Here is a 21,234-nt window from a genome sequence, read left to right as displayed (position 1 = left end):
CTCAGTAATTTTTACATCTATTACAAGTTGAAATGGATAATATTTTGCATATATTGGGTTCAATAAAATATCCTTTAAACTTAATTTTACCTGTTTCTTTTAACTTTTTTTTAAAGATTTTATTTATTTATTTTAGAGAGAGAGAGTGAGAGAGAGAACACAGGTGGGGAGAGAGTCAGAGGGAGAAGCAGACTCCCCACTGAGCAGGGAGCCCGATGTGGGGCTCGATCCCAGGACCCCGGGATCATGACCTGAGCCGAAGGCAGAGACAACCAACTGAGCCACCCAGGCGCCCCTCTTTTAACTTTTTTTTTAAGTGGCTACTAGAAAATGTAAAATTAAAATGTGGCTCACATTTGTGGCTCATGTTCTATTTCTGCTGTATTTCTGCCTTCAAATCATAAGACAGTTCTCTAAGCATTTGATGAACAATCAACCAGAAATAAAAGGAGTTATATTTTATGGGAGCAGGAGAGAGGTTGACATATTTCGAGTTTACATCTCAGAAGGAAGAAAAAAAGAACCTTGAATTTATCTAATTTAGTGGCTCCCCAAAATGTCTCTGTATTAGAAAGTCCTGGGCTTAAATTGGCAAGTTACAGATTTCCAGGTTACACCCCTGGAGATTCTGGGAGATTAATAGGTCTAGGATGGGGCCCTGGATTGTGTGTTTTCTCCTCCTCCTTCTTCTTTTTTTTGGTTTAGTTCTTATTTTATATGATGAACTTAACTCTGCAATCCCGCTAGAGTTGGAGGGGATAAGCAAAATATGAAACCCACAGAACTGCAATGAGAACACAAAGATTATAGGATATTTTGAGCAGGTGAGGGTGAAGAAGTGCTCATCTAAGCTACAGAAGGAATGGTCTGATGGTTAAAACACAAATCAGATTTATTAGATTTGTTCATGGTCAGCAATGGTGACCTTGCTGGTCTTGCTGTTCCTAGACCCAAAGTGCTCCATGGCTTCCACAATATTCATGCCTTTTTCTATCTTGACAAAGACCAGGCTTGCCATCCAAGCCCTCCATCTTGGCAGTGCAGAGGAAAAACTGGGAACCATTTGTGTTGGGTCCAGCATTTGCCATGGACAAGATGGAAGGACCCATATGCTTTAGGATGAAATTCTCATCATTAAATTTCTCCATATAGATGGACTTGCCACCAGTGCCAATATGGCATGCGAAGTCGCCGTCCTGGCACAGAAATCCCAGAATAATCCTGTGAAAGCAGGAACCTTTAGAACCAAATCCTTTTTCCCAGTGCTCAGAGCATGAAAGTTTTCTGCTGTCTTTAGAACTTTGTTTGCAAACAGCATGAAGGAGTGGCGGCCCAAGGGCTCGCCTTGCATGGCCATGTCTAAGAACACAGTGGGGTTGACTGTGGCTGGGCCGTGCTGGTATCTGCCTGGATTGTGTATGTTCACTAAACAGCCTGGGAGATTCTGATGTGCAGCCAGGTTTGAGAACCCCTGAGCTAGGACATTTTTTACATTTCTTTTTTTTTTTTTAAAGATTTTATTTATTTATTTGAGCCAGAGAGAATGAGAGAGAGAGAGAGAGCACATGAGAGGGGGGAGGGTCAGAGGGAGAAGCAGGCTCCCTGCCGAGCAGGGAGCCCGATGCGGGACTCCATCCGGGGACTCCAGGATCATGACCTGAGCCGAAGGCAGTCGCTTAACCAACTGAGCCACCCAGGCGCCCCCATTTTTTACATTTCTATGAAGGGACTTTCTTGGGGTGACAGGTTGTTACTGGCAGAGCGAGGACCAGAGCACATATTCCTCACGGATTATATTTTGTACCACCGATTCCAAGAGTATTTTGTACTACTGTGACCCAAGAGGATTCCCAGAACTCAGGATGGAATGAGGAACTCAGGAGGCATCTCAGCAGGCAGGCACGCTTCTCTTCTTTATTTGGAGAAAGCCCAGTTTGGCTTGGTAGCCCCCTCTGCTGTCAAAAATCCCCAGCACAGCCTGGCACAGCTGCTGGCTTTGGGAAAGGGAGCAGGGGGAGGGAACACAGAAAGATGAGGCATGAAGGATAGTCTATGGCGGAAGCTACTTGCAGCCTAAGCCCCTTGGAGCCAGAAGGGCCTGTGGATACCTGACTGCCTCTTGGTCTGGAGGAGGAAATTTGGATAAATCATTTCACTTCTCTGTGCCTCAGTTTCCACATCTGAACAAGGGGGATCATGACAAGCTCTGTACCCCTCCCTCATTAGAGACTATCGTAATAGTCATAGCATAATGCGAATTTTTTTTTTTTTTTTTTACCAGTATCTTAGTCCGAAGACACAGCTAATTAGAGATAGAGGCCAGACTTTGAACTCTGGTCTCCAAGTTGAGGCATCCCATGTAATTTCAGCTAACAAAGACAGATGTATTCAGCTGTTTCCGGAGGGACAGGGCCAGGAGAAGCTTACAAGGGAAGTTGAGCCTGCCCTCATGCCTAGGTGAATTAAAGTCAGGTAGCTGCCCTCTTATTTATACATTCATTCATCACCAATTTATTCGGCTTATATTTATTGAGTACCTCTTATAGAATTGAAACTGCAAGATGTGGTGATACTAAGTCATATTAGATGGGTTTTTTGTTATATCTATGGTTTTTGCTGTGTCTCCCTGAATATTTCTTTTGTCAGAAATATTCTCAATTAGCTGTCACTGTGCACAAATAACATGACTGGGTGAAATAATAATAGCTGTCATTTATTTAGCATTAGTTATGTGCCAGGCACAGTGCTAGGCACTTTCCAGAATACTACCTTGGAGCACAGAAGAAGAAATAGATCTAGGGAGACTTAGTACATTTCCTAAGGAAACAGGTTAGTAGGTGGTGGAGCCAGATGTATTTCCACCCTTTAAACCACAGTGTTATATTGCTTTGAAAAGTATTTCCTTTTGGTAACGGTGTTAGGTAGCTATAAGGCCCTAGGCAAAATATCTATTTACTTGTGCATGTTCATCAAACTTATTTATAGCAGTGAAAAATAACCTAAAATATCCAAAATAAATTTAAATAAATTATAATACAGGGGCGCCTGGGTGGCTCAGTTGGTTAAGCGACTGCCTTCGGCTCAGGTCATGATCCTGGAGTCCCAGGATCAAGTCCCGCATCAGGCTCCCTGCTTGGCAGGGAGTCTGCTTCTCCCTCTGACCCTCCTCCCTCTCATGCTCTCTGTCTCTCATTCTCTCTGTCTCAAATAAATAAATAAAATCTTTAAAAAAAAATTATAATACAATATTTTTGAAGAATAATTGGGAAAGTGCCATTCATAAAATGCTACTTCATAATAGGAAGATTTATACCTGTTTGGTACTAATTTTGTAAAACACCTCCCCTTACCCATAAATATTAAAAAAAGGATGGAAAGCAATTCACTGTTGTTTTCAATATTGTTGTTGGGTATTAGTGCTTTGGAAGAGTCTTATTTTCTTTGAACATCTTGAGTTTCCCATACTTTCTACTTTTTTTCCCTACGTTCCCCCCTATATTATGACAATTCTCAAACATACAGAAAATATGAAAGAATTTTATAGTGAATACCCATATACCCACCATCTAGATTCTACAATGAACATTTTACTGCATCACTTAACTACCCATTTCTCTATTTATCCATTTTATTTTTTGATACATTTCAAAATAAGTTGTTGGCCTCAATGTACCTGTGCCCAAATACTTCATTATGCTTATTGTTAAAATTCAGTGTTTGTTGTGTACCTTTCTTTTCTTATAAGGTAAGATTTACTTGCGATGAAGTGCACAAATTCTATGTACCATTCAGTGGGTTCTGACAAATGCATCCATCTGACAAATCCTTAGCAAGATACAGAACATTGTCATCACCTGGGAAAGTTCCTTCATTCCCGGTCAGTCCCTTTCCACAAAGCAACTTCTGTGCTCATTTTTTTTCCAGGACGGGTTAGTTTTGCCTGTCACAGAAGTTCATGTAAATGGAATCATCTAGTATGTAGGCTTTTATATAAAGTTATTTTATTCAACAATGTTTTTTAAAAAATTTTTTTAAAAAGATTTTATTTATTTATTTGACAGAGAGAGACACCACAAGAGAGGGAACACAAGCAGAGGGAGAGGGAGAAGCAGGCTTCCCGCAGAGCAGGGAGCCTTATGTGGGGCTCGATCCCAAGACCCCAGGATCATGACCTGAGCAGAAGGCAGATGCTCAATGACTGAGCCACCCAGGTACCCCTTTTTAAAAAAAATTTTTTAAGATTTTATCTTTTCATTTGAGAGAGAGAGAGCACAAGCAGGGGGAGAGGCAGAGGGAGAGGGAGAAGCAGACTCCCCGCTGAGCTGGGAAGCCGACATGGGGCTTGATCCCAGGACCTGGAGATCATGACCTGAGCCGAAGGCAGATGCTTAACCATCTGAGCCACCCAGGTACCCCTTCAACATAATGTTTTTGAGATTTGACCATGCAGAGTTCCTCTCTGGACCATGAGGTCCAGACCATGCAGGAACCAACAGAGTTCCTCTCTGTTGCTGGGGTGGGACAAATGTACCACTGTTGGTATTTCCATTCTCCTATTGATGGACATCTAAGCTATTTCCAGTTTTTGGCTATTATAAATAAAGCTGTTATGAACATTCTTATACAGTCTTTTTGTGGACATATGTTTTTCTCTTGGGTAAATACCTGGGTGTAGTTCTGGGTCATAGAGTAAGTATATATTTTGTTTTGTAAGAAACCTCCAAACCCATTCCCAAAGTGGTTGAGCCATTTTATACTCTTGCCAACAATGTAAGGAAGTTCTGGTTGCTCCATATCCTTGCCAGTATTTGATGGTGTGAATCTTTTAAATTTTAGTCATTCTGATGGGTGTGCAGTGGTATCTCTTTGTAGACCACATGTTATTTTTATAATCAGAAAAAAAGTTTTATAAAAAAACCCTGAAATGATGCCAAGGAAAAGAAAGAGAAAGAAAAAAGTACTGGAAATAAATTTGGTAAAATTAATAGTGTTCTTCTTTGAGTGATTTACGAATGGCTTTCTTTCTTGTCCTACTTTGCTTTAGTTTCCAAATAGTCAAAAATAAACACGTATTCCTTTTATTATGGAAGAAAATGTATCTTATTTGTAAAAAATATTACTTATGAGAATTAATTCATTAATCAGAGATAATTCAGTGATATTTTAGCAGTCATGACTGTGTGACAGCTTAAAGCTTAAAAAAGCCTAAAATGTGATAGCTGGGTTTGATGGGTTATATTTGGGTCTTACGTGTAAATACTCTGTATGAGCAAAATGCTTCCTGTCTGGGCTTCAGTTTCTTCCTCTTTTTTTTTTTTCTAGAGAGAGAGAGAGAGCGTGCGCATGTGAGCAGGGGATAGGCAGAGGGAGAGGGAGAGAGAGAATCTTAAGCAGGCCCCATACTCAGTGTGGAAGCCGATGCAGGGCTGAATCTCACAACCCTGAGATCATGACCTGAGCCAAAACCAGGAGTAGGATACTTTATGGACTGAGCTGCCAAGGTGCCCCTCTTCCTCTTTTTTATAAATGGGTTAGAATAGATTATTAGAATAGGTTATCCTCTCCCAGTTATAAAGAAAATGTGTGCAAAACTGATAGGCATTTGAGGAAATCAGAGATAGGACAAATAGGCTTTGATGGGGAACAGAGGTTTGTTCCTTAGGAGTTTCAAGCTGAGAGAAAAAGAGCCATTTGCCCTGGGACTCATAGGAAAGGTCCAGAGTCACAGAGAGAGACTGTAAGATATAGCAAGGAGAATGTGAACTTCAGAGTTAGATGGTCCTGGATTCAAATTCTGATATAACACTCTTCTTGAACTTTGATCTTGGGCAAATGCTTTAATCTCTCTGAGGCTCAGCTTTTGCATGTGCAAAACGAAGATCATAAAACGTTTATCCTTTTGGCTGTGTGTGTGTGTGTGTGTATTCTGAATCAAATAACATTTACAGACATTAACATGGGTCAGTCTTCTGCCTTGAAATGTAGTAGGCAAGTGACAAAACTGGGGGAGAAGGACTTGGAATAGAAGGAAATAAAAGGGGCCAGAGATGAATTTAGAAATCTAGATTGTGAAGGCCTAAAGGAATGCTAGAGACAATCTAATCAAAACGCTCATTTTGCAGAAGAGATTAAAAATAAGGTCTAGCATTGATTCTGCATGGAGATGGCGGCCAGGCCAGTATGGGAACCCAGGTGTTTTATTTTCCAGTTATATCACGAGGCTTCCGCTAACTTCACAATTTAACTCTAACTTAATGTCAGTCAGATGACGTGGAATTATCCTTGCACATTCCACTAGGACCACTTTGCTTGGGGTTCTCAAATGCCATAACCAGCAAGAGAACAGAAAGCTCTCCAGGAGACTTGTCAGTGGAAGATTTAATTCTTCTCTTCAACTCTTTAAATTTTACAAGTTCAAGTGATAGGCATAAAAACCATGTTGTTGGTCAGCTTAGCTCTGTCCCAGAACTGTCTGTTGCATTTGACTCTGATTCTTCCTAAGCTCAGGCGCAAACTTCCCTGGAAAGTACCTGCTGCCCACTGAGGGATTTTCTGTGTATTAATTTCATCCATGAGAAGTTTCCTGCATTGTCCTGGCTTGCAGGCTAGACACTTACTGTCTGACAATTGTATGATTTTCCGGCACTTTCAAAGGTGACCAAATATCCCTGCCACACTGATTTGTCCTGATTAGTTTCTGTCAAAGTTGTTTACCACTGGTTTGGTGGTGTTAGCTTGCTTCTGTGCTTAATTTCGAGAAAAAGATTTCTTTTCACAAAGCCAAAAAGTAAGTGCTTAGAATCCCTCCTTTCAAACCTTCAGTTTTTTTTGGTCTGTAGAAGCAATTTCTTGGGTGGCTTAGTAAGAGAAAAGAGAAGAAAAGAAAGAAGAGAAGAAGAGAAAAGAATGGAAAAGAAGAGAAAAGAAGAGAAAAGAAAAATCAAGATCCAGCTTGAATCTTCTCTTGCTCCGAATCTCTATGAAAAGTCTTTTTTCCTTGCATATCACACCCCTTACCGACTTTGCAAAGGGGTGCTCAAGGGTGAGCACTCTCAGCCCTGGAGATCTTGAGACAGGAAATAACATTAAGCTATCCAAGGGGTAGCACCCCGCCCCCTCCGTTTCACAGGGGGATTTTTACTCCAGCCTGATTCAAAGAATAATGAACCTCTTGTGAGCAAATCTCTTAGGAAACGTCTGATCTAGTTTTCTAAGATGTTCGTCAGAGGAGCGAGAGGACTTTGGGACTATGAAGACTGACTCTGGATCCATCTTATCTTATTTATCTGCTAGAATCAGGGTTAGCTTCCTGCTGGAAGGAACAATTTCTGCCACGCTCCTTCAACCCAAGACAGAAAACACAGAAGAAATATTGATACATTCTTGTGCTTTCCAACACAAATGTATTTCATAGAGTCCTTGCTGCTATAAAGAAATTCTTTGAGAGCAAAATGTAAGAGAGCTTTGTTCATAGAAAAGTCCTTTCTTCCCTTGGCTAAGGGCCCCTTGTTCTTTTGCCATCTCTACTCTCCCCTTGCCTGCTTTGTTTATATGACAAAGTCAATATTGTACTCCACTTACTGACATTCACTGTGGTTAGGAAGATGGAGTTGTATGTTTTGGCCCTAAGGGCAATGTGGTGGAATAGAAAGGCCTGGAACTCGGTCTGGTGTCATAAATTCAGGCTCTGGTTTTGCTGGTGATTTCTCAGACTTCAGCGTCACCAATCATATCTAAGAATAAGACTTTACAAAATATTTTTCATAACACATGTGAGACATTTAACACAGGTCCAGGCACAGAGTAAGCACACAGTTAGTTCTAGCTGTAGTTGACTTAAAAGTTCGTTTCACCAACTGCTTTATTCCTTAACGGGTGTGTGTGGCAGGGGACTGGACTCCTGTGAGAGTATGAGAAGGAGGGCTGCTGAAAGGGGGCCAGGATAGGAAGAACTGAACAATATTTGTGGAGGGCACACATTGGCTTGTTCTTTTTCTGAGGGCTGACTCTTCAGTAGTGGGTTAGTGTGTGATGTAGTAGAAATGTGATAGACTTTGAGTAAGACAGATTTGGGCCCCAGGTTCTGTTCTGCTGACTTTAGTTGTGCAATGTTGTGTAAGTTCCTTAAAATACCTCTTTTATAGGTTGAGTAGAGTGACCCAAGTTTTCTGTGCTCTTCCCTGCCTTCCACACCTGAAGCTGAGAGAACTAGGCTAGAGCACTGGAAATGACTCCATTCTCTGTGTGAAACCAGCCCTGAAGAAGCAATTAAGGCAGCCTAAAGGTGTTGGCAGAAGCCTAATAAACCTTATGGGCATGTTATTTGGGGTTGCTAACCTTTCTCACAATTGGACACTTCTATTCACAGATTAGCACCAATAATAAGCCCCATTGAAGAGAATGGCTCTAATTGGTTCCTAGTTGTTGCTCTGGGATAAAAGTTGACCATCTATTCTGAGAATGGTCTTTCCGAGGCTGTGTCTGCAGTTTGCTCAAATGAACTGATAAATCAATGAAAAATTCACTTCACAGAGTTGTTGGGTCTGAGCAAAGCTCTGACTTTTTGCAGGTTTGTGTGTGAGTGTGTACGTGTGTATGAGTTTGTAGGTGTGTTAGAGAGAGGGAGTGTGTGTATGTGTATGAGTTTAAAATCATGATGTAGACAAATGAAAATACTCAGAAAAATAAACTAACCAAAGGCCCAAATAAAAATCCACTTGCTTGACTCATCTCTCCTACATTAGTGTAACTCAAAAAGCAAAAGGAAAACATTTTTTCATAGTGAACATGACCTGTCACAAATTCTAATGCTTTAGGAGAAAAACAAAATGATGAGAAGAAGATTCAGCCCCAGGATTGAGGATTTTCCACACCTTTCTCTCCAGGAAATTATTCTAGGAGGGATATCCAGGTCAGGTATTGTTTTGGTAAAGGCCCATTGTATAATTTTTTTCTTGACTTGACTTCTTCATATTCTTTTATTGTGGTAAAATATACATAACATTGACCATTTTAGCCATTTTAAAGTGTACAGTTCAGTGGCATTAAATACATTCATCCTGTTGTGCAACCTTCACCAACATCAGTCTCCAAAACTTTTTCGTTCATCTTCCCAAACTGGCACTCAGTACCCATTCAGTCCTTCAGATTTTTAAGAGACAGCAAATTACAGATTTTGGAACCATCTATTCCTTATTCACAAGAGGAGTTAGTGCAGGAAATAGCACATCATTTATCTTTCCTTATTTATTTATTCAGTTACTCAGCTGGTGTATGCTGATTACTGATGATGAGCCAGGTACTGTGTTGGGGATGATGTTGAACAAACCCGACAGAATCTTGCCCTCTCCGACTTTACAGATTCTTCTCTTCTTGTTGTGGTGGGCAGAATAATGGCCTTCCAAAGATATCCATGTTCTAACCCCTGGAACCTGTGACAGTGCCGCTTTACATGGCAGAAGGGATGGTGAGATATGATTAAATTAAGGATTGCCCCGCCTTTTTACATTTATATTGAGGTAAAAGAAAAAAAGAAGAAGAACATTATGGATGTAGGGTAAGGATCCTGAAACAGGGAAATTATCCTGGATTATCTGGATGGGCCCAGTGTAATTACAAGGATTCTTTTTTTTTTTTTAAATAAAGATTTATTTATTTATTTGAGAGAGATAAAGAGGGAGAGAGAACATGAGTGGGAGGGGCAGAGGGAGAGGGAGAGAGGAAGAATCCCAAGTGGACTCCTCACTGAGCATGGAGCCTGATGTGGGGCTCCATCTAACAGCCGTGAGATCATGACCTGAGCTGACACCAAGAGTTGGGTGTTTAACCAACTGCACCACCCAGAAACCCCTATAAGGAATCTTATAAGGGAGAGATGGAAGGTCAGAAAAGGAGATGAGACAACAGGACTGAGTGATGGGAAGGGGTCCATGAGCCAAGGAATTGGGAAAGCCTCTAGAAACAGGAAAAGGAGAGGAATGGATCTTCTAAAACCTCCAGAAGGAACACAGCTTTCTTGACACCTTGGCTTTGGCCCGTAAGACTCATTTTAGACTTCTAATCTCTAGAACTGTAAATATAAGGTAATTTGTGTTGTTTTAAGCTGCTAATTTGTGGTAGTTTATTATAGCAGCAATAGAGAACTAATACTAATACTTGTCTTTTTGCTTAGTGTTAAGGGGTTTCTTTATTATGAGTTTTCCCTGGTTGGTTCAGGAAACAGGCGAGTGTAAAGATTTTGCTCTTGAAGCCCTGCCTGCCCCATGTCATAAGCCTATGTCTGGACTTTCGATGGACTATGACTTGTATTTAATTCATCTCTTATTTTTCTCACTCCCTAGTACCATGCTAGGTGCATTAAATGTCTAGCACTCAACCTAGAAAGCATCCTACACTTGAGTAAGGCTCTTTCTGCAAAGAGGTCAACAACATTCAGGGGAGGAGGTCATTCCATTACTTGGTAGATTTACAGATGTGTAATCACTTTGCCTGTAGTAAAAATGGTTGCTACCAAGTGCTGGTAGTGTATTCACATGTGCTGTATAGTAAACTAGTAAACTACAAGATACATAATTTTTCCGAGACCCAGATAAAAGGAATAAATGTTCTGTGCAGGAGTCTTTCTCATGCTAAAAATAAAATCTTTGACAATTCTAAACTCTCAATATTTACTTAGTCTTGTGCTTTTCTGAAACAGTAATCCTTATCCTTTTTGCTGCATGATTCCCTCTTAAGAACAAAAAATGATATTTTCCAAGCTTTTAGACTTCATTCTGTGGCCTCCCTCTTCAATCTGCTGGGCAGAGAGAGGTCAGGGCTGAGTGCGAAAAGGAGTAAACTGCTACCGGTCTTGGGAAGACAAAAATGTGAGCATGAGAATGGCAACTCCATGTTCTCTGCTGTCTTGACCTAAGGCCAGAGAAGAACTGATTCTTCCATTTACCTGATTTTTAGAGATCCTCATAAAATTGAATATCTTCCTAAAGAACAAATCTGAGGTGCTAGCTAAACTCCTCTTTTTCATGTTAGAAATGAAATCTAAGGCACAGAAAGTCAAACCTCTTTAAAATGGCTTACAAGGTCCTTCATGACCCAGCTGGCCTTCTCCCTATCTGTCCAGCCTCTTCTCACACTATTTTGCCTCCTCATCTTCCAACCATTCTGAATTTTTTTTTAGTTCCTCTAACAATTTGAGTCTTTCTAGTGTCCTAGCTTGTACCTGACTCAGCCTGAACCAGGCTTTCTTCTCCCCTTTCCCCCACACCTTGGCCTAGCTGACTCCTACAAAGCCTTCAGCTTAGAGGCTGCTTCCTCAGGGTAGCATCCCGTCATCCCACGCCACGCTGAACTGCTCCTTTGCAACACAGCTCTTACACACTGTCTTACTGATGTCATTTACTGGTCTTTCTCCCCGACTAGACTGTAAGCTCCAAGAGGGTATGTTGCATGGGGGCCTGTGTGTCTTTTGTGTTCGTTGTTTTCCCTACTGTGCTTGGCACTTCCTTCTAACAGACCGGCTCTCTGCCCACTGGCCAAATCTACCTCAGTCAGCCTTTTATGTGCCACCATTTGTTTTAATTGCACAGTTGTACATGACCGAGCAAACGGCGGATAGGTACCTGTAATCAAACAGTCGGAAGATTTTAAGCACTTTTGTTCATTCCTGGAACAGTCACTGAGCCTTGGCAATAGGCAATTTAAATTCTGGACAACGAGTTTTCAAGCCACTTCAATGGCTACATTTTGAGAATAGCGGAAAAACTCCAACCCTTTGATAATTAGACTGAATCAGTTTTCATAATTCTACTTTATGCACTAGAATGGTTAGCAAACTTCATTATCAGTGGCCTGATGAGAAAGCTTTTAGCTTCTAATATAGACCTTGTACGTAATTTCGATTTGCAACCAACCTATGGCCACTCTGCACAGCAGTGTTTCTTAGACAAGATGATCTTACAGTTTCATCATTATAAATAATTTCAAAGTAGGCTCAGGAAAGAGCATACAATTAGCATCTTGTTTATGTATGTTTGATTCAGAGGAAGGACAGCTGACTGCCACAGTTGAAAGCAGCTACCATACACCTCTATAACACAGGAAGCCTGCATTTGCTGAAGTTGTAAATTGCCATCTTTTCTTTTGCTCTGTATATCCAGAACATTGCCAGATTCTAAAGGACTCTTACTAATTAAGAGGAACACATCTTTAAGAAATTTCTAGAAAAGACATATGACTTATTATCTGACAGAGCATCCCAGGCTTCCCCTTTTGTAACACTCATAAATTACTCCTTCAATGTCTCCTTAATCCACAGTAATCTAAAGCATGAGACTCCATCAAGGCAGAGATCATTCTGTCTTTGCCACTGAATCCGCAGCACACAGACAGTTCATATATATTTGTTGGTTGGATAGATGAGTGACACAGATGAATGAACTTCCATAGTGATGTGTTGGTATATAGGCAGTTTTATCTTTGGCAGCTCTACTTTACTCTAAGTTAGAACTCTATAGCTTATTTGGAAAATTGCTTTGCATCTTGTTTCAGTATGGCTCCATAATAAACCACCCCAAAACTTATGACTTTTGTCATAACATTTCTTTTGCTCACACAGCTGCATTTTGAAGAGCGCTCAGTGGAGAACTCATTTCTGCTCTCCTTGGTGTGGGCGGGGGCAGCTTGGCAGCTGGAGAGGGGAGTCATTTGAAAGCTGCTCCTTGCCTAGGCTGGGAATCTTGAACAGCTGAGGGCTGGATCAACCAGGGCTCCTCCAACATCTCTCTCTATCTCTGCAAGGTCTATGTAATCTCTCTAGCATGGCGGCTTCAGGGTAATTGGAATTCCTACATGATAGCTCAGGGTTCCAGAGGCACATGTTCTAAAGAGAGAGAAAAAGCCAAGTAGAAATTGTATTGCTTTTTGTCATCTAACCTCCTAGGTCTCGTGGCATCTCTTGTGCTGCATTCTATCCCTTTGAAGAAGGCACTGTGGTCAGCCTGTAATCAAGCGGAGGTTGAATTACATCCCACCTTTTGTGGGAGAACTTGAAAACATGTTTCAAAACCATCACTTACCCATTCACTGTTCTGGAAGTTTTGTAAAATCAATAAAGTCACAATCAACTAAGTTGAGACTTGAAGGCTTATTCTGCTTGAGACAAGAACTCCTGCAGAGAAGTAAAACTAGAATACCATTGTCACTTCTTACATACAGGCATGAAAATGAGGAGGTTGAATGAGGACCCTTTTCCCTCCAGTGTAAGCCAAAGCATCATAACTCCTCCAAAAGGTAGAATTTGGGGGTTCATTTCTGTTCTTTGAATGCGTGCAAGTGGGACTCTTACAAAGGGAGAAGTGATATAACAGGCAATGTCGACGTTGGCATTAGTAGGCGTATGCTTTACAGTACCCTCATTGCTTCCGACCATTCTGGCTCATCCCCCCAGTGTAGGCTCCAGGAATGCTGGTTAGTGACTTCTCTGATCCTCCAGTTGCCTTTTTCAGACCATTTCTTCCCCAGCAACTCCCACAGTTCATTTCTATCCTAAATACATTTTCTATTTTATAATGCTGAGAGGGTTCTGTTATCTGATAGAGAAGAAACCGACATCATATTATTCTATTAAAAAATTCTTATTTTTGACTAAATACAGCTTGAATAGCTTTTATTTGCAATCTTCATATAGATGGCAGCTATAAACCATGTATACGGACCTTTTAAAAATCTAATGGAGTTCCCCAGAACATTGTGCATTGATTTCTATTAAAGCATTACCCAAAGATGGGTAAAGATGGATTGCTGCTGAGGTTCTTGAGGCCATGCCTCATAGGTGTGAGGAGGGTCAACTCTTATTCCCCCACCCACTGGCCTGAGGAATCTTACCTCAGATTACCCTCAAAGCACCAAAGGACCGAGTGACTGACCACTCCTCTCCACTCTGGAATAACTTAGTTAGGTGCAGATTAGTTGCTCCTAGAATGCCTTGCCCAAATCCCCTCTGGGCTGCTGGCTGAGTATTTACAGCCCTATTAGAAAGAGCCCATCTCTCCTGACCCTGGACAAAGCCTTCAGGACTTACAAGTGTGATTTGGGGTTGTAATCAGAGCCCTCCTATTTCCACCCCTGTCAAGCAGCTTTCCTTTTTGGCCCTGGAACAAAGGCCCTTTGGGGAGGGGTAAATACCATTCATTTTTTTTCTGATAGACAAGAGATGGACACAGAGAAATATCTCAGTAGATTATCATTCTGCAGTAAATCTCAATAAACCATCATGCTACATAGGTAAAATACCTTTTGCTATCAAAAGAAGCTTATGAATGTCAGATGAAACAGTGTATGGGAAATTTTCTTTTCTTTTCTTTTTTCACTGTGTTTATAGGGTATAGATGTGAAAAAATTTCCTGGATGGAAGTGATGTTCACAAGTTAAGACAAGGACAGAGCAAAGGGTTTTCAGGATGAAAGCAATTACAGAGGGAGTAGTACCTCTCTTTTGCAGATCTGTGTTTGCTGACTTTTTTTTTCTTCCCTCAGAACTTCTAAATATGGTGAGTTTCTGCTGAGTCCCTGAAAATGGGCCGTTTGCAGAGTATTTAAAAAACTCAAGGGAGTGTTTCTAAGCTCTGAGGATCTCCTCCAAAAGGGAGGTGGGGAGGATTAAGGAGCTGCCAAGTTTATTCCACAGATGTGTGATTCACTGACCCTCGTTCTTAAAATACCTGACAAAGTAGAGTCTACAAGAGTTGAGATTACGTGACTGGACCAGACTCTCCTGCAATCTGCACTTTGTCCAAATGTAGGGGTCTAGAATAAGATTACATTGAAGAATGTAGGCGTTAGTGGAAGTTTTCCTGCTAGCTCTTCCCTTTATTAACTGTGCGAACTTTGTGCCAGGGACTCACTGTCCTTAAGCCTCAGGTCCTTGTCCCTAAAATAGAGGTAATAACAGCATCTAATTTACCTCATAGACTTGATGGTGGTATGGGATAGTGGTTAGGAGTGTGGATGCAGAAGCGGAGTGTCCAGGTCCCACTGCAGGCTCTACTGTGTATTAGCTCTGTGAGAGCTTGGGCAAGCTCCTTACCTCCCCAGCCTGTTTCCCCATATGGAGAATGGAGCTAACAACAGGACCTAGCTCCTAGAGTTGCTATAATAATTTCATCAATTAAGAGAAGTAAAGTAGTTAGGAAAGTGCTAGGGCCTAGGAGATCTCAGGAAAGGGAAGTTCTTCATGTAGTTTTAGAAGCAGGAATGAGATTGGGGGAGCCAGTGTCAAAAAGCCTAAGTAGGCTTACGGTGGATATCCACATCATGGGGGGTACGAGGGAGATACAAGGTGCAGCACTATCTTACATGGCATGAATTCTTTGCCTAGAAAGGTTCTTTGGAGAGTTATCTATACTTCACTTACAGACTGATGCTCAGAATGCAATTAAAGAATAAATTTATTAGCCTAAGACAGTGTGTTTTGGTGACTTAAAATAACAAGAACCATTTATTATTCTCACAGTTCTTTCAATTGACTGGGCAATTTTGTTTCACATGGTGTTAGGGGAGGTTGCAGTCTTTCGGGGTGCTCAATTGGGTGGGATGTCCAAGACGGTTTACTCACATGTTACACAGGCAGTGCTGACTGTTGGCTGTGAGCTCAACTGGGGATGCCAGACCAAGCACCTTGGTTATCCTCCACATGTCCTTTCCTCATGGCTTTGGTGGCTCACAGCATGTGTCTGTGTTCCAAGGGTTAGGAAGCCGAAGCTTCTAGTCCTCTTAAGATGTGGGTCCGGATATTTCAGAATGTCACTTCTGCAGCCTACTATTGCTCAAATCAGTCCTAGGGCCAACCCAAATTTCAGTGGAGAAAAAATTAAACTTCATCCCTTGATGTGAGGAGCAGTAATCAGGGAGAGGAAGGGCACACAGGACGGAGACTAGCTATTGGTATTAATAGTCTATTGCTGTGTAACAAATTGCCCCAAAACATAGCAGCTCAAAACAATGGACATTTATTATCTCTCACGGTTTCTGAGGGTCAGGGATCTGGGAATGACTGAGCTGAATGGTTCTGATTTCAGAGTCTCTCATGATGTTGCCGTCAAGCTGTCAGCTGGTGGGGCAGTTTCTGAAGGAGCTGGAGTACCCACCTCTAAGCTCCTTCATGCAGCTGTTGGCAGGAGGCTTTCAGTTTCTCGCCGCATGCTTCTCTCCCTAGGGCTGCTCATCATATGGTTTACCCCAGGAGAGTGGTCTAAGGAAAGATAGAGGGAGGGAGAGGGAAAAGGAGAAGGAGAAAGAAAGAGAGAGTATGAGAGAGAGAGAGAGAGAGAGAGAGATCGATCAAGCCTAGAACTGAAATCTTTTTATAACCTAATCTTGGAATGACATACTGTTACTCCTGCTATTGGTCATATAGACCAAACCTGGTACAATGTTGAGGGGGTGGCGGCTACAAGATGGTGTGGCTTGAGGATTACTGAGGATCATTTTAGAGGCTGCCTACCCTACTACTACATAGTGATGCTGTGCACAAGAAGCTTGTCGGGAGCTTGTTAAATTTGCAGATTTCTAGTTTGAGATTCTGATATGGACCACACTTTGGGGATTGTTGGTCATACAAAGACTTTAATCTTATTCACAGTCTGAGGGCCAAAGGGCAGCCAATTGTCTGCTGCAAGTGCACATTTACACACCAGTGTGAGTAGATACGGGTTTCTCCTTTGCCTCCCACAGGATTTGATGCATACTAAATGTGAAGACCACAGACCTCTGGGTTGTTTGGAGCAGATGACACTGACAGGTTATGGCTTTTTTGGTTTTGGGTTCTTCAGTGAACTCATTTTTTTTTAAAAGATTTTATTTATTTATTTACTTGAGAGAGAGAGAGGGAGAGAGAGAGAGAGAGAGCATGAGCAGGGGGAGGAGCAGAGGGAGAAGCAGGCTTCCCGCTGAGCAGGGAGCCCGATGCGGGGCTCGATCCCAGGACCCCGGGATCATGACCCGAGCCGAAGTCAGACGCTTAACCAGCTGAACCACCCAGGTTCCCCTTCATTGAACTCTTTGCCTATTTTTTATTTTCCTAAGCTATAGATCTCTGCTTTTGATTGGCACACACGTTGTCAAATGTAAGAGTACCTGTCAGTGGCCGCTTACTTGCAGATACTCATCACTTGCATGTGGACATCGATGATGTCACTACCAGTGGATTTCATTGTTTCTCCAGTAAGACACTAAACTCCTAACCTTCCGGTTTGACTCAGATCACTATAGGGAAGCCCTCCAAATATATTTGGATTTGTCTCTCCCTCCTCCTGTCCCTCCCTCACTCACTCCTTCTTTTCCTCTCTCCCTTCTATTTAACAAAATACCTGTGTAGGAGTCACCTTTTGGGCTGTCTGCTTAGCTCACAATGATTTTTTCTTCTCTTTGGCCCCGTTTCCATTGTCCTCAATAACTGTGTTTGAATCATATAGCCCTGACCAACTGAACTTAGTAAATTGGACCGCTTTGGATACCTGACTCAAACTAGGCATTCTGATTCCTTCCCTGGAATTTGGAATTGGGACCAAAGAGGAGACAACAAGGCATTCTTTTTGCATGGCTGGATTCCTGCCCTGTAGGTGCAAAAATTGTGGTGGAACTGAGTCCCGTCACCACCATCCTCCCCTTTTGCTGTGTAATCTGATAGTAGAATAGTCAGTCTGTAGTGCAAAGCAGTTGTAGGAGTGAATTGGTGATGGAATATGGGAGAGTGTGACTTTTGGATTCCAGATGGCTTTCCATTTCTTGTATCTGTCTCTTCTAGGATCTTGGCTTGGATTTTGTATGCTTTCCATGTATGCTTATAATTTGTACCTCACCTTTCCACCCTTTTAAATTTAAGCTAGCTCCCATAGATTTCTGTTACTCAGTTTTTTTTTTTTAAGATTTTATTTTTAAGTAATCTCTACACCCAATGTGGGGCTTGAATTCACAATCCCGAGATCAAGAGTCTCATGCTTTACTGACTGAACCAGCCAGGTACCCCTTTGTTACTCGATTATTAATACAATCCATTTATATGGGCACTGTGGCTATACCCATAACCTGGTGAGTTCAGATGTTAAAAGGGAAGATTCTTGCTGAAGGCCACCTCTAGAATAATAGATGCATGGACATAAGGTGATGAGAGCACTGAGGAGGGATTCCTTACTCCATCTGAGAGCGCTGGCAAAGGTTTCATGGGGCAGGGGAGGTTTGAATTGGGCTTTAAAAGATGGTAGGAGTTGATGAGAAATGACAAGATTCTAAGTCCAGTGTGGTCAGACTGGTGTGTAAAGGCATAAGGGAGAGAGACTATAGAAATTGGAGGTGGGATTTGATGCCAGAAAAGTCAAGCGTTTCTTATGTTATGCTAAAAATAACAAGACATATTTTCAAAAGAGAAATGAAGATAATCTAAAGCATAATTTGGAACAATTGGTCTGGAATATCTCCTCATTGTGTATTCATTTGCTATGCACTGTAATGGAGCTGGTCCTTATAAGTGCATTTGGAATTCAAATTACTTTCATATATACCTTCTGTAAGGTTTGGCCTCTACTTTAGAGGAAGCTATTGAAAAACATCCATAAGCTTCCATTCTGGTTGTAATATTTCTGTGGCATGGGAAAGGCATTAAAAAGAAGACTTTCACACATCACATTTGGCCAGGCAGATGTTAATTAGAAACAAAAGCAATTTGTGTTTAATTTAATGGTAGTGGCAGATTCATTATACTGTTCTTTGGTCAGACACAGTGCAATGAAGGTAGATTTCTATGTTGTTTTTCTCTCTCTTTTTCATTCTCTTTGTCTTTCACAGTCATGGTTTAATGTATTTCCTGGGGATCCTGACTTTTAATTTTCTCTCCCATTTGATTTTTTTTCTATATCATCACGATTATATTTGAAATTTAATTCTTTTTTGCTTCTAAGCTTTCATTTGTTTATTTTTGCAACCTATAACTACACATTTCTAATTTTTTTCTTTATGGTGGGCAAAGTCAGATTGTGGGTTATTCAGGAGTTGGCCACCCAATTACTACATCACGTGACTCTTATTTTTTCCTTCTTCTCCCTATTGCTGATTTTATAATCTTTTCCTGCTCACTAACATACTTATTAACAACTACCCTGGGATAAAGGAGGAAAAAGAACTCAACAATTAATATTTGGTGAGTTTTGAACAAATTCGATAAAAGGTTGGTTGGGAAGGATTTGAAACTCCTGGGTAGAAGCAAGAACTTTGATTATCAGGAGAGCTGGGTTTCTTTTCTGAAGTCTTAGCAAGCTGTAAGAAAACATCTTCTTTTAAGAAGACTGGCTTAAAGGAGACCTCTAGACTACCTCTTCAAGGGATAGCTTACTTCTCATTTGAGAAAGCAGAACAGACTCCCACTCTCTTTACTGAAAGATGCAGATAGGTAATATGGCTTTCAGGCCAATGGATGTGTGTTCTAGTCCTCATTTTGCCGTTCCCTAGCTATGTGATAACAACAGAAGCAATATAAATAATAAAAACACACTGATGGCTTATGGTGCTATTGTTATACTCCTGGCATTTTACTTGTCTTATCATATTTCGTTCTTACAAAAAGACCTTATGAAATAGGAAAAACTATCTATTATATATAGGGAAACTGCGTCAGAGAGCACTTATGTAGTTTGTCCAAGGTTACTTGGTTGGTAAATGGCAGAAGTCTAACTCCAGAGCCTTTTTTCTTAATCAACATATCACACTTTCTCCCAACATTCAATTGCCTGGTCTCTTTGGACCTCAGTTTGTCTTTACAAAAGGGAAATTCTGATTGCTCTGATCTCCTCTCCCTATTGGAGAGGATCAAGTGAAAGGGAAGATGTTTTGAAGACTATAAAGTAGCAGAAAAATCCCAACAATTATTAAGGTAGACAAGCTGAAAGAGAGAAAGAGCGGAGAGGAAGGCTCCCTGGAGTGAGAATTAGAGTTTGACCTTCAGTAAAAGGGCTGCCGTCATTGTGCTGACAGCCCAAACTGGGGACCTGGGTCACTTCTTCCAGGGCTGTCAGAATGGCAGGGGCAGGGGATGGATCGCATCCAGGCGTGAGAGGTACTAGAGTCTCTGGGCAGATTCACTCAGAACTTGACCTTTTGAATGTAAAACACTTGTCAGGTTGCCAAGTGCCAACTAGCCAGGGGGTGGATTCAGCCAGGAGAATAATATTCCTGTCACTTTTCCAGGGATGCTGTCTCTCTAACTGGACCCTATGACCACAGGGTCTCTTTCGGAAGAGAAATGGCTTCTACTGAACTCAGGGAATACCTAGAAACTGGGATCTCTCTATCATCTGGTTGGCATTTCTCAAGTTTTAAAACCCATTTCTCCATTTTAGGAATGTGATAAATTCTGTAATTTGTATTATAAAAATAATTATATATATTTCATTTCCTAACTATAAAATTGTGCAGTTTGAGTGTTTTCACATTATGTGCCCCTACCTCATGTCTGGTAAGTCTGTGGGTGGGGTTTTGATGTGTGTGTGGGGTGCTTGTTCTCTTGGGAATCACTGATATAAATAGTATATTTATAGAAATGTCTCAGTCAACCCATTTGGACAGGAGATTTGCACAAGAGAGCTCTGTGAAAAGCAAAAACATGGGTCATTCTATAAACTTGGTGGAAAAGCTTTCCTTTAGGAATCAAATCACAGAGGGTGAGGATGAGAGGGTAGTAATTTAAGTCATCTACTTAGTCACTGACTACTTAGAATATGAATCCACATCCTTGTTGTTTAAACGTTTACAGTTAGGTAGGTTGTAAAATGGCTGCAAATTCTTCTCATCCCAGATCGTTCTCCTCTTTGCCACATGGTTTTGCTTGTCCTTCCATCAAGATATGGAGTCTTTTTTTTTTTTTCTACCTCGTAAATCTGGGCATTAAGAAATGTGATGCAAGCAGAAGCTTGAAAAATAAAAACACTGGGCTTGCCCTCGCTTGCTGCTAGGACCTCTTTTGTCACTAAATGAAGAAGCCCAGATCAGCCTGCTAGAAGATGGGAAAACATGGGGAGCAAAGAGAGGGAGCCCAGAGGAGGCCGCTATGCCATCAGTTCTGCCAACCACCAGGCATATGAGTGAAACCACCCTGTCTTTGTTCGGGTTGCTATAATGAAATACTAGAGAGTGGGTAGCTTAGAAATAGCAGGAATTTCTCACAGTCTTAAAGGCTGGGAAGTCTAAGATC

The 21,234-nt window shown here is 41.3% G+C and overlaps 1 pseudogene; it reads right to left on the bottom strand.

Annotated features, from left to right (window-relative positions):
• Positions 1-895: 895 nt before the first annotated feature.
• LOC110585366 lies at positions 896-17,206 on the bottom strand (annotated as a pseudogene).
• Positions 17,207-21,234: the final 4,028 nt, after the last annotated feature.

This window comes from Neomonachus schauinslandi, chromosome 7, assembly GCF_002201575.2.
Source record: "Neomonachus schauinslandi chromosome 7, ASM220157v2, whole genome shotgun sequence".
Lineage (NCBI taxonomy): Eukaryota > Metazoa > Chordata > Mammalia > Carnivora > Phocidae > Neomonachus > Neomonachus schauinslandi.
This window is presented reverse-complemented; position numbering and strand designations above follow the sequence as displayed.